The sequence below is a fragment of the Notamacropus eugenii genome, chromosome 6 (genome assembly GCF_028372415.1).
Source record: "Notamacropus eugenii isolate mMacEug1 chromosome 6, mMacEug1.pri_v2, whole genome shotgun sequence".
Classification (NCBI taxonomy): domain Eukaryota; kingdom Metazoa; phylum Chordata; class Mammalia; order Diprotodontia; family Macropodidae; genus Notamacropus; species Notamacropus eugenii.
In genome coordinates, this window is record NC_092877.1 from 241,568,824 (window position 1) to 241,583,710 (window position 14,887).

Below are 14,887 nucleotides of genomic sequence, written 5' to 3' on the forward strand. Positions count from 1 at the left end.
AATGGAGCAGATGGAAGCTACCGACTTTATGATACCTTAAGAAATTGTGAAACAAAACCAAAGGAATGTAAAATAGCAGATAAAGTGAAATATCTCATTAGTAAAAACACCTGACCTGGAAAATAGATCCAAGAGTGAGAATTTAAAATTATGGGACTACTTGAAAGCCATAATCAAAAAAGGAGCCTAGAAAATTTCTGTCATAAAATTTTCAAGGAAAGCTGCAGTGATATTCTAGAACCAGAGGGTAAAATAAATAATGAAAGAATCCAGCGATCATCTCCTGAAAGAGATTCGAAAAGAAAATCTCCTAAGAATATTGCAGCCAAATTCAACACTTTCCAGGTCAAGAAGCAAATACTGGAAGCAGCCAGAAAGAAACAATTCGAGTACTGTGCAAATAAAATCAGCATAACACAAGATCCACAAGCTTCTACACTAAGGGACGAAAGGGCTTGGAATATGATATTCCACAATCAAAGGAACTAGGATTAAAACCAAGAATCACCTACCCAGTAAAACTGAGTATAACACTCCAGGGAAAAATGGCCATTGAATGAAACAGAGGACTTTCAAGCATTCTTGATGAAAAGACCAGAGCTGAATAGAAAATTTGAATTTCAAACACAATCAAGAGAAGCATGAAAAGGTAAACAGTAAAGAGAAACCATAAGGGACTTACTAAAGTTGAACTGTTTACATTCTTACATAGAAAGATAGCATTTGCAGCTGTTGAGATTTTTCTCATTATTAGGGTAGTTGGAGTAATTTTATATATATATATATATATATGTGTGTGTGTATATGTATGTATGTATGTATTTGTATGTGTATGTAGATAGATACATAGATAGATAGATAGATAGATAGATAGATAGATAGATAGATAGATAGATAGATAGACAGACAGATAAATAGATAGAGAGAGAGAGAGAGAGAGAGAGAGAGACAGAGAGAGAGAGACAGAGAGAGAGAGAGAGAGAGAGAGAGAGAGAGAGAGAGAGAGAGAGAGAGAGAGAGCGCCAGCACAGGGTAAGTTGAATAGAAAGGTATGATATCTAAAAAATCAAATTAAGGGGTGAGAGAGGAATATATTGGGAGGAGAAAGGGAGAAATAGAATGGGGCAAAATTGTCTCTCATAAAAGAGGTAATCAATAACTTTTTCAAAGTAGGGGAAAACGGGGAAAGTAAGAGGGAAAAAGTGAAGTTTCCTCTCATCACATTTGTCTTAAAAAGGGAATAACATGAACATTAAAGTTGTTATGAAAATCTATCTTACATTAGAAAGGTAGGGGAGAAGGGAAAAAGTGGCATGTGGTGGGATGATAGATGGGAAGAGGGAGTAATTAGAAGTAAAAACTTTTGAGGAGGGACAAGGTCAAAAGAGGAAATAGAATAAATTGGGGGTAGGATAGGATGGAGGAAAATATAGTTATTCTTGCACAACGCGACCTTTATGGAAGTCTTTTGCATGACTGCACATGTATAACCTATATTGACTTGCTTGCCTACTTAGTGGGGATAGATGGGGAAGGAGGAAGGGAGAGAAGTTGGAACTCAAAATTTTAAAAATGAATGTTAAAAATTGTTTTACATGCAACTGATAAATGAGAAATACAGATAATGGAGCATAGATTTTTATCTTACCCTACAAGAAAACACAGGAGATGGGGGCAATGGAAGGGAGGGGTGTGATAGAAAGGAAGGCAGATTGGAGGAAGGTAATCAGAATGTATGGTATCTTGGATTGGGAGAAGGAGAGAGATAGGGAGAAAATTTGGAACCCAAAATCTTGTGGAAAGGAAAGGTGAAAATTAAAAATTAATAAATTAATTAAAAATCCCAGTACAGGAAAATAAAAATAATAAGAGCAGTCGCCTGGGCTTTGGGGCACTTATTACCCAGCCATATTACTGCCCCTATCCTCCTTTCCTTTATGATTTATCTTTCACTTCCACCATGGTTTCTCTTTTCCAATGACCCAGAAGCTGTTTTGTTCACCACAATTAAGGCTCAGTAAAAAGATAGGGCTCAGCTATTAGGAGTCCAAAGAACTTTGTGTCATTTTTTTGCACATAGAGGTATTTTTTAATATTTTACTTTTTTTTTAAGTTTGGAGTTCCAAAACTTATCCCTCCCTCCCTTTCCTCCTTTCTCCCTGAGATGGTACATAATTTGTTATAGATTGTGCATGTTCAGTCATGAAAGACATTTTCATATTAGTCATTTTGTACAACAAAATTTGTAAAAGAAAAGAAGGAAGGAAGGAGGAAAAGAAGGAAGGGAAAATATTATTCTTTGGCTTGAATTTAAATGAATGTATTAGAATTTTAAAGTAACCATTGTGATAATTATTGGGAAATGCATGACTAAAGCATTTATTAAGCCTTAGATATGTATCAAACAGTGTACTAAGCAGAGGGCATGCAAATTGTAAAGGAAAAATACTCTAATTTTAAGAAGCTTGCACTCCAATTAGTGGAGATAACAAAGGATATCAATTTTACCGTGCATTGTCTAGGAATATTATACGCAGTGGGATTTTCAAATAGCATCAAGTTCCAATTATAGAAAAAAAAAAGTCTTCCTTTTTAGCTAATCAGAAATTCAAGAATTGCTTTGTCCCTCCATGAAAAAAAACACAAAGTTGATGCCAATTTCTTCTTTCATATCAAACTCAAATATTGTGAAACAATAATCTTTTAAATTATAGACACTTGTGTACAAATTAGAATACACGTAATCAGGAAAGAACTTGAGTTTTGGTTTGTTTTAGTAAAGTGATATTTTCCCACTAAAAAAATTAAGTAAGGTTAAATGGTTTACCTTCCTACAAAGGAAGATGATACTTTTAATTCATAAAAAATTTTCTCATTAGTTGGACAGAAGTAGTATATATAGAAAGAGGTTATAGGTGAAAACTGAATATAAAGGAATGATATCTAAATAAGTAATCAAAGTGAGAGATGAATGCACTGGGAGAAAATGAAAGGGAGAAGTAGAATGGGATAAATCATCTCACATGCAAAATTCAAGAAAAAAACTTTTACAGTGGAGAGGAAGAGGGTGAGCTGAGAGTGAGTAAGTGAACATTATTATCACCAGAAATAACTCATAGCAGGGAAAACATACACTCTCAAATGGGTATAGAATTTTATCTTACCTTGCAAAAAAAAAAGTAGTAGGGGAAGGGAATAAATGAAGGAGGCAAGGGTTGTAGAGAGCAGGGTAGATTGGCGGAGCAGGTAGTCAGAAGCAAAAATAAATCTTTTGAGAAGTGACAGAGTAAAAGAAGAGAGAGTATATAATTAATAGTGAAGATAGGATGGAGGTAAATACAGTTAGCCATATTAAACGTGATAAAAAGAAGCAAATTCCTCTGATGAAGACCTCATTTCTCAAACATATAGAAAACCGAGTCATATTTGCAAAAGAAAAAAAAGTCATTCTCTGATTGAGAAATGGTCAAAAAAAATTAACAGTTTTCAAGTGATGTAATCAAAGTCATCTTAACCATATGAAAAAAAGTTCCAACTCACTATTGATTGGAGAAATGCATATTAAAATTATTCTGAAGTAATACCTTATACCTATTAAATTGGTCAGTAGAACAAGAAAGGTAAGTCATAAGTATGGGAGATGGGAAAAATAAGACTTTAATGCACTGTTTCTGGAGCTGTGATGTAATTCGACCATTCTGTTGAGCAATTCAGAACTATTCCCAAAGGGCTATACAGTCAAGCATACCGTTTGACCTATCGATATCAGTACTAGTTCTGTATCTCAAAAGAGATTTTAAACAAAAAAGAAAACTAAAGTAAAAAGGCCAATATGCACTAGAGTATTTAAAGCAGCTCTTTTCTGGTGGCAAAGAATTGGAAATTGAGAGGAAGTCCATCATTTGTGGATTGCTGAACAAATTGTGGTATGTGATTATGATGGAATACTATTGTGTTATAAGAAACGATGAGCAGAATGCTTTCACAAAAATCTGGAAATATTTAAATGACCTGACACAAAGTGAAATATGCCGTGTACAAAGTAATAGCAATATTGTGCGATGATTAGCTCTGAGTGACTTAACTATTCTCAACACTACAATGATCCAAGACAACTTTGAAGAATTTGTGATGAACAATGCTATCAAACCCAAGAGAAAGAATTTGTGGCTTCTGAATACACATTGAAGCATACTTTTTAAAAAATTTTCTTTCTTCTCCAGAGGTCTATTTTTTATTTCTTTTTTGTCTATGCTTTTTGTTCTATAATATGACTATTATGTAAATGTTCTGCATGGGTTACCCAAGAACATCCTTTTCAAATTTCTTATTTTTTCTGGGGTGACTGGAAGAGGAGTTTGGAGCTCAAAATTTTAAAACAAATGTGAAAGGATACTTTTAGATGTAACTAAGGAAAAATACTAAATAAAAGAAAAAAAATAAATGGCCCTGTGAAATATTTTCTCCTTCCCATTTTTGACTACCTTCAAAGCTCTGCAATCAATTTATTCAAACTTTCATTGATAAGACACTCCAAAAGACTAAGAAAAGGTAAAATTTTGAAGAAAGTAAAGTTTGCCTAGCTTTAGTTCCCTTATGTTCTATTACTAAACACTTTTTCATTTTCTCATTCCTTCTTTAAGATGCACTTATTCTTTTCTCCCCATTGCCCTCCCCCTTCCTGTTCTGATAAACTCATTCACAGTAATATATAAACTACTAATGAGTATTGTATTTATTATATGTTTAAAAAGTAGATTTCCTTCATAAAGAAGAAATCTGCAGTGGATGATAATTGAAGCAATGTAATTAATCTCTCATGCTTGAATTCATTATAATAAATATTGAGAAATAAAATGGACCTTTTACAAACACTTTAAACAAGTTGAACACAGGACAATTCTACTTTGAAAGATAAACACTGTACTAAAAATCTACAAACCAGCCTAATCTAAGTTCATTTCAAATATTTCCAGTTATATTTGCTACTAATCATGTTCATCCCCGCTCGGTGAAAAATACCAAACTGGCAAAATGATATTTTCATTATTAAATGTTATCAATTGCGATTGTTAATGAGCCTGTGACTCATACTACATGTGAGTGTAATTATTCCGAATTTTACCCAATTAAGTATTCATAATAAATGGTGCCTACCAATGCCTTGATAGTCAACTTACTTTATTATCTTCCTACTCAACAGAAGAAAATTTGGAAGGATAAGAATGTGTAAATGAAAAGGGACAGCTGTCTCCAGTGACCAATTTTTAAAACATATCTTTAGTTTTTTTTTGTTTAATGGTTTAGCCCAAGAAATGCATTTTCCAACTTTCCTCGTACAATTCAAGTTACCAATACGCTTAGAGACTTCTTTTTTTAAGTGTCTGGTAGTGGAAAGTTATTATCTAGGAAAACTCTCCCTTAGCATGTGGTCCCACGTTTAAATTGCACATGTTTAATACTAACATTAATTCAACATGGCAGTGGGAAAAAAAGTGTTAGAAAGTACTGTGTCATTTCTATTGGACAGAAGAAAAACACAAGCCAGAACATTTCCTGGTAACCCCTGAGGGCTGTGTTATCAGATGCTCTAAGTAATAGTCTTTCCATAGAAGAGGGCTTTCTCCTTTATTGTTTAACTGAATTATATGACTTTGCTTATAGATTTTATCTGAATTACTGTAAGAGGTTATGAGTGGATTTTCCAGAATGGCACTTTAAATACAACATGATTGATACTTCAGTTAAGTCTCCCATTTTTTTAATCATTGACAAAGGTTCTCGGAATATACTGAATATTACAGTTAGATCATAGGAAACAGTGAATGCATGTGAATTCTACCAATTTCATGTATGCTTTATATACAAATATTAAGCAAGTGGAAGGTTTTCTTTTTAAGTGTGTTTTTTAAATTATTAATATACTTGATGTTAAAAATGAATGTTCAAAGGAAGAGAAAATCATGGTATCATTTCATAAAATCAATTCTAACAGACAATTTTTCTATGCTATTACTTTTTATTTTTTATGTATTCTCTTCATTACTTAAAATAAAGCTCATTAAATGGTAAATCAATAAAAAATTAAGTGAATATAAGACCTGTTTTTTTCTTTTACTAAAAATAAATATCAAAATATATCTTACCAGATTTTGTGTAATTTCTGAATAAGACAAAAAAAAGAATTCCTTTCACTCTCTTTAAAAATTTTCTCATCAACATAGACAACCATGGAGATGAAAATGGGGTTATCCATCCATAGTAAGAGATTTTATAGTTTTTCGTATAGCTATAGTTATAGCTATAGTTATAGCTATCTATATAATTTTAAGTAGTATCTCTTTTTAGTCTTTGTTGACTTAAGCTGATTGAATAGTGGTTCGGAAAAGAGATTGAATAAAATTTATTTAGGTTAAGAATTAGTAATAAGCATTACAGAATTTGAATTAATTGAGAGAATGATTTATATTACATTTGAATTCCATTCATGTCCACAATTTTGAGATGTTGTTTTAGGCAGCTTTGTGTTTTGGCCTAGAGAAAAGAGAGCCATTCCTTTTAGCATTTATGCCACTCTCCCTCCATCTACCCATCTGCATGCCTTTTTTTTTTTTCTGTCTCCTCTGATGGATCCCTTTTTCTTCTGGAACCCAAAGCCTGAACTCTAAACACTTTACTCATCCTACTAATTTCTCATCCCTGGTATTTCCCTAGTAATTTTCATTTTCCTACCAAAAGGATCCCCACAAAGGTAAATTCAAAAGGTTTCCAGTTCTTCCTGTTCTTTACAAACAGCACACTAATTCTTTGACATATTTTAAGGATATTCACTATTTAAAAACCTGGCTTGGTAGGTGAAATACAATAGACTGTAGAGGGTTCAGGAACAAATTAAAAGTAACAAAACTTCTGCTTATTTAATTATTATTCTGAACATGATTCAAACTTGGCCTATTCTCATGTTCTTTTTTATTTCTTTTCTATCTAAACTATTATTAAGTTTGACTTTCATCCTAGCTCAAGTGGAGTGCCATGAATTTGACTGGCAGATGGATATTTGTCACCTCTCCAAGATCAGCATTCCCAATTTTCAATTGTGGGAGGAGTTCCCTAGAAAATTGCTTAGTACTTTGTATGGATTGAACCCTAGCTGTGTCATTTTGGGGGATAATTTACCCTTGGAATGGAAAATCCTTACTATCCCTTTGACTGCTAATAAGATAGACACTTTCCTATCTGTATGGCAAAGTTTCTTCTTCTTATGCCTTTGAGATACCATACTTCTCTTGCCTCCTTTCTGGAAATTTTCTTATATTTCAACCCTGAAAAATTATTCCTTTTCTTCATTAACAATGCCACTCTTTTTAAAGTTATTTTTAGAAGTAAAAACTAAAAGCTTCATTTTTACACCTGATAACATTGCTTTTCTTGGGACACAGTAAGAAATTGAGGAAAGAATATGAGTATTACAGTAAATACATATTTGAATTTTAATTCTGACTCTTGACACTTGAGTGATAATAGGTAAGTAACTTTACCTGAGTTTCTTAAGAAACTTATCGTTAAAATTGAGATAAAGCTCATATTCTTGCAATTAATATTTTAAATATTTTAAGGATTAAAATTAGTGAAAGGAATTATCTTTATAATTTTATTAAAAATTTATTTGTATTATACTTGTATACACATCAATGATTTATGAAGAAATAACCAACAATATTAACTTCCCATAAAAAACAGTAACTGCAACTGCTCTCAGATAATACCTTCTGCATATAGTTCATCATTTCTTAACAAAAGGGACAAGAGTTACATTTTAATTTCATTTAGTTGAAACTGAACAACATTGATCATTGCATTCGTTCTGAATATTTTGATTGTTAATAGTATCTTCTTTTGTATTTTAAGGCCTGCACACTTGTTATTGATTCTAATTAAGCACTCTACATAAATCTGTAGAAGCCTTTCCAGGTTTCTTTGAATTCTCTAACTTTCAACATCTTTTCTTTTATAGATGGTAGGGCAGTAAAGGGTAGAAGAGAAATGTAATGAATGGAAGTCCTGATATTCTACTGATCGATAGATCAGCAAGTTTCCTGAAATTTCAATCTTAAGAGAGTGATTTGGTCACTACTAAGAGGAAGCTTGTGGAGTGGTAGATACAGTGCTTTGCACAGAATCAGGAATATCTGTTTTTAAATTTCCCACAGATACTTACCAGCTATTTGACCTTAGGCAAATCACTTAGTCCTTATTTCCTCAGTTGTAAAATGGGGATGATGACAATACTTATGCCATTGGTTTGTTATAAGGATTAAATGAGATAATATTTGTTATAAGAGCTTAATGTAGTTCCTAGCATAAAGTACCTGCTGCAGAAATATTCGTTTCCCTCCCCTTTTTCATTACCAGGTTAAGTAATTATCCCTATTTGCACAGCTAGTATATGTCACAAGTGAGAATAAAACAGAGATTTTTTTTTTTTTACGATAGCCCAGTATACCTGCCATAACATGCTAGTTCATTGTGTTTTATGTCAAAATATTACATTATTCATTGTGAAGCCAGTATCACTAGGCAAAATAGTATAAACAATTAAATTAGGTTATTATTCTAAACTATAAAAATAACATTAACCTTTTAAAACTTATATTCTTATTCCTATCACCTTCATCCTCATCATTGTTACCATCATCATCATCATCATCACCATCATCACAATTCCCATTTTCATAATCCCCATTCCATGGAGGCTATACAGGAAGAGTTCATGACTGCACTGAATTGGGATCCCAAAATTTTTCTTTTCTAAAAATACATTCCTCATTTCTAGCTGTGTATGTGTAACATATTATTATTTCCTTAGATTTAAGAAGACATGGATTTTAATTCTGCCTTCTATCAAATATTAGCTTTCTTATGCTAGGAATGTACCTTAAATTCTCAGTGCTCTAGGGCAGTTTTGTCAGTCTTAAACAAATGGGATCCACTATTCCATACATGTGAATCCCTGGAAGCCATATATTTACAGTCTTAAAATGCAATATAAAGTACATTTTATTATATATCTGTTTATTTTGTTAAATATTTTGTTTCAGACTACATTCAGGGATTTTGTGGACATATGAAACATATTTGATACCTCTATTTTAGGAAACTACTGAATACTGTTCTTTGCTGATATACAATATTGGAAGAATATTCAATTACAAAATCAATTAATCAACAAGGTACTTAACAATTATTTATTAAGTACTTTCTTTTTTCCTGGCATTGTACTTAGTGCTGGGAATTAAGAGGGAGAGGGAGAGGAGGGAGAGAGAGAGAGGGAGAGAGAGAGAGAAAGAGAGAGAGAGAGAGAGAGAGAGAGAGAGAGAGAGAGAGAGAGAGAGAGAGAGAGAGAGAGAGAGAGACTATACCTACCTTCAAGATGTTTACATTTTAGTGGAGACAGCATGTAGATATATACAGACACATCATAAATAGAGTAGATGACAGGCAATATCAATGGAGAGACACTGACAGGAGAGGTGGGGAGGGGAGGGCAGATTGGGTAAGACCTCATATATTCTCGATCTGAATTGAATCTAGCTAGAAAACAGAACAGCTAAGAACTGGAGGGAATATGGAGAATATTTCAGGAAGGGGGATGCGCTAGGTAAACACAAGGGGCTCAGAGAAGTATTGAGTGCAAGGAACAGCAGAGCAGGTCAAACAGATTGGATCATAGATTGCATAGAAGGTAGTAATGTGCAAGAACACTGGAAAGATAGCATTGGCAATTTCATAAGGGCTTCAAAATCCAGAAGAAATTATATTCTATCTTGGTGATAACAGTGAGACACTGGAATTAGTATGGAAAATTTTCTATACTGATGAAATACAGTTGCAGACCTCACTCTTTAGTATACTTACATACAAACACACAGTGTGATAAATTGAGAGCATTTATATAATTCTTTGATGCTTCATCAAGTTGAGCAGTAAATGTTTTCAAGACTTTTTTTTTTTAACAATTCATATAATCTGGCATACTAGGCTTTATTACCAACAAAGTCTAGCAGCAAGGGGTAGAAAGAGAAATTTCACTTAAAATAGCAATAGACAATATAAAATATTTGGGAGTCTACCCTCCAAGACAAACCCAGGAACTATATAACCAAAATAATGAAACAGTTTTCACAGAAATAAAGTCAGATCTAAACATTGTAAAATATTAATTGCTCATGAGTAGGCTAATCTAACATAATGAAAATGATAATTTACCTAAATCAATTTACTTCTTCAGTTCCGTACCAATCACACTACCAAATATATTTTGTAGAGCTAGAAAAAAATAATAATTAAATTCATCTGGAGGAGCCAAAGGTCACGAATATCAAGGAAATTAATGAAAAATAATCAAAGAGAGTAGCCTGGCAATACTAGATCTTAAACTATGTTATAAAGCACGATGCATGAAAATTATTTGGTACAGGGTAAGAAATAGAGTGGTGGATCAACGGAATAGGTTAGGCACACAAGATCCAGTAGCCAATAAGTATAGGAATATACTATTTGATGTATCCAAAGACTCCAGCTTATGGGGGGAGAAATCTCACTCTTTCATAAATATTGCTGGGAAAGCTGGAAAAAAACATGGCAGAAACCAGTATGGGTCTGTAATATAGGCTATAGATATACAATCATATTAAATATGTTTCCACATTAGTCATGTTGTGAAAGAAGAATAACAAATGGAAAGAAAATACACATTCTTGCCCTTTTCCAACCACCATATTACCTGAATTGCAATCACTATTTATAAACTATTTCTGTTCAGTATTAAGGATCTATCATATTGGTCAATTCAAAGAGGATGATGTACTAAAAGAGAGATCGATTGTAGGTTATGCAATAGTTAATACCCCTGTGCACTCACCACACACACACACACACACACACACACACATACACACACACACCACACACACATACACACACCTACCTCTGTTGTTTAATTGTCACTAAAGAGTCTTCAATAATATGAACTTTCCAGATATGCCATGCTGAGGTGACAGAGAAATTATAAGGTAAAAATGATCAATACCAGAGAAGAGAATGCAGGCACATCACCTCTACCATGCTATATTCTGAAATCACATCTAGAACGGATATGACTACTTTATCATTTGGATTCTTTTTCATATACAGATCTTACCATTTTTCTTTTTACATCATTCAAACTAGTGAACTGCTTTTGAACATATCTGATATGTTAACAACAGTACCAAGCTATGTGTTAGACTATGAGCTCCATGAGGCTGTCTTTTGTAAACTGTCTCTTTCTCCAATTGGTGGGAAACTCCTCTCCACCTAACAGGTTTTTAATAAATATCTGTTGAATCAAATTAGTGACAACTGCATTTGAAGTGTACTTAGTGGTTTAATTCATGCTTTTGAAACAAAATGAAAGGAGCTGGAAGTTTCCAAGTGTGGAACTGTTTTATGCCTTTTTAATAGATGCTATTATTCATTTTCATTTTGGAAATGGTTAGAGATCACAGGAATACATGATTGCTCTAAGTGGGATCAATAGGTCATAGAACCAGCAAGAAAGAAAGATGTTGTGCAACACTTTAGTTTGAAAGAGCAGAATTAAAAGCAGCATTTATTTCTTCTATCTACTGGCACCTTTCTTTCTGCCTAGAAACACACTCCAATCTCTTCCATATCACCTTTCTCCCACAGTTGTGACAATAAGATAAAATAATATTTGAAAAGCCCTTTGTCTACCTTAAAGCACTATGTAAATGCTAGCTATTATTTTTTAAACCCTCATTAGATCCAACTATAGTCTGCCACCTATGGTCCTATATTTCTCCTCCCCTTTTCCAACTAAACTCCCCAACAAAACCATCCATAATTGGTGTATCCACTACCCCTCTTCTCATTTGCTTCTAAGCCCTCTGCATTAACACATCCTTTCTAGATATTCCATGCCATAAGGCTTCCAACCTCTTCATATAAATGCTGCTATTCTCTCCAAAGTTACCTATGATCTCTTATTTGCTAAATCAAACAGCCTCTTCTTGACCCTTATTCTTCCTGACCTCTCTGTAGCATCACATACTGTGGAGCACATACTGTTTTATACGTCTTAAGTGAGTTCCCAAATAGGCCTTGGCTTAAAGGGGCCAAGGTTTCCCATTGCATGCTGGGCCATCTTCAGCTATTCTGCTGAATATCTGGTCACTGGATTCAGATGGCTCTAGAGAAGAAAGTAAGGCTGTTGACCTTGCACAGCCTTCCCTCACTCTAAACAAAGTCAAGTGCAAGTCATGTCATCATTTCTCTGATGGCATGGTGTACTTCGACAATGAAGGATGAATACAACAATCTGTGAGTGGACATAGCTGCCTGAATGGGGACCCAGCTAGCTGGGTAACTCAACTCCTCCTCTCCTGTCTGTCTCCCCTGCCTTTCATTTCCCTATTCAAAGGAAGTTGAATTTGGATGTCCAGAGGATGCCCAGTAAACTTAGGATTTATTGACTAGATTTATTCCTTTCCTTTCCTTTCCTTTCCTTTCCTTTCCTTTCCTTTCCTTTCCTTTCCTTTCCTTTCCTTTCCTTTCCTTTCCTTTCCTTTCCTTTCCTTTCCTTTCCTTTCCTTTCCTTTCCTTTCCTTTCCTTTCCTTTCCTTTCCTTTGCTTTCTTTTCTTTTCCTTTCCTTTCCTTGCATTTCCTTGCCTCACCTTGCCCTTCCTAAAGTCTTAAACCTACTGAACCCTGAAGCCCATAAATTGAACAGCACTAGGCCCCTGCCTGAGCTTCATTTAAGGGTTATTTTCTGGACCCTACTGGCTTAAGAGTGATTATCAATAATAACTGTTCCTGTTTCCCTCCCAGACTGACTTAGTGAGTACCTGAATAGGCCTTGTCCTACAGGGGCCAAGGTCTCCCTTTGCATCCTGGGCCATCTCCAGTCATCCTGATGAATATCTAGTCATGGGATCCAGATAGCTCAGGAGGAAAAAGTGAGGCTGGTTACCTTGCACAGCTCTCCTTCACTCAAAACAAAGTCAAGTGCAAGTCATGTCATCATTTCTATGATGGCATGGTCTTTTTTGGCAACAACACAAAAACAACACTTAAAATCCTACCTTCTGTAAAATGTCTTTCCCAGTTCCCTTGGTATTAGTAGCTTCCTTCTCAGACTACCTCAGTTCACCCTGCATTACCTGGTTTCTACATATCTGTTTGCGTACTGTCTCCCCCATTGGACTAAGTGCTCTTTGTGAGGAGAGGCTATTGTGCCTTTCTGTGGATCCCCAACATTTATTCCAGTATCTACCACAAGATAGACAATGAATATTAACTAGATGATGGGCTGATTCAATTCAGCCTAAAAAACACTACAACAAAATTTGTTAACCTAGAATGTATTGACTATACTAGATACTTGTAGAAATCTAGTTTTAGAGTTTTTTTAGTTACACTGATTATCATCTATGGACTAAAGTAATATAGAAAGTAATCTTATTTTTTTCCACATGAAACATCATGTGGAAAGCTGTGAGGAAAGAAATATGTTAAAATAGGGATTCCTACATCTGTTTTCCATCCCTTCATACGTTTATGTTATTATATAACATATACACAAGATCCCTAAAATATGATAATAATATCACATACTAATGGAATTTTATCAATAGACCTACACATTTTTAGTTTTGCTTTACTTTCAAATTTTTGTATATATGTAAAACACAATGGTACATCATCTTCTAGAATGTGTTGACTGCTCTTCATATTCCACGTCTTATGAGTTACATTCAATTCATACAACAAGCCTCTGAGATAGATAATATTATTATTCTAATGTTTGCATTTCAAATATTGAAACTGGAGATGAGTGTGGTATTATTTCTTGACCAAGGATTTTAGAGTCAAAAATGAATTTCAAATCTTTTATGCATTTACACTGACGTAATAACTCACACTAATATAGAATAAGGTGTGTGTCTATCCCTTAGTTTGTAGAATTAGGATCGCATATGCTACTTCGACTCACACTACTTCTTTCTGTTCTGTCATATCACCCAACCACCCCATTCCCACTGGGATGAACTGCCTACATAACCCTTTTCTCCAAATCTGATTCTTTGCTTAATGTAATTGTATTTCATTAAATAACAAATTTCTGGTTTAAACAATCACTAAACATTAATATCTGTTAGTCTTGAAATTTTAAATGTATTTCTGGAAGTCATCACCAGGAAGTAAAATAGGATGATTGTTTTGCAGATGATTAGTATATTGTATTACAAATTTGGCCTGGTTGAAGTTGGAAATAAACTCTATGTAGCTAAGAAATTAATAGTGTTAAACAAGTGAATGTTGGCATACAGAGTGCCTTCTTTGTGATGGAAAGCTACACTTTTGCGGAAAATAATTCCCTCTCAGATTCAAAACACAACAAGCACTCTTCAATAAACCATGCAATCATTTCCCCTCAAAACCGCAGTAACATTTTCAAAATTTTTTTTAATTAAATTTGTTTATTTAACTTTTAACATTCATTTTCACAAAATTTTGGGTTACAAATTTTCTCCCCTTTTATCCCCTCCTCCCCCTAAAACCCAAGCATTCTAATTGCCCCTATGACCAATGTACTCTCTCTTCTATCATTCTTCTCTGCCCTTCTCTCTGTCTTCCCTTTTGTCCTGTAGGGCCAGATAGCTTTCTATATTCCTTTACCTGTATTTCTTATTTCCTAGTGACAAGAACATTACTCGACAGTTGATCCTAATACTTTGAGTTCTAACTTCTTTACCTCCCTCCCTCTCCACCCCTTCCCTTTGGAAGGTAAGCAAATGAATATAGGCCAAATCTGTGTATTTTTGC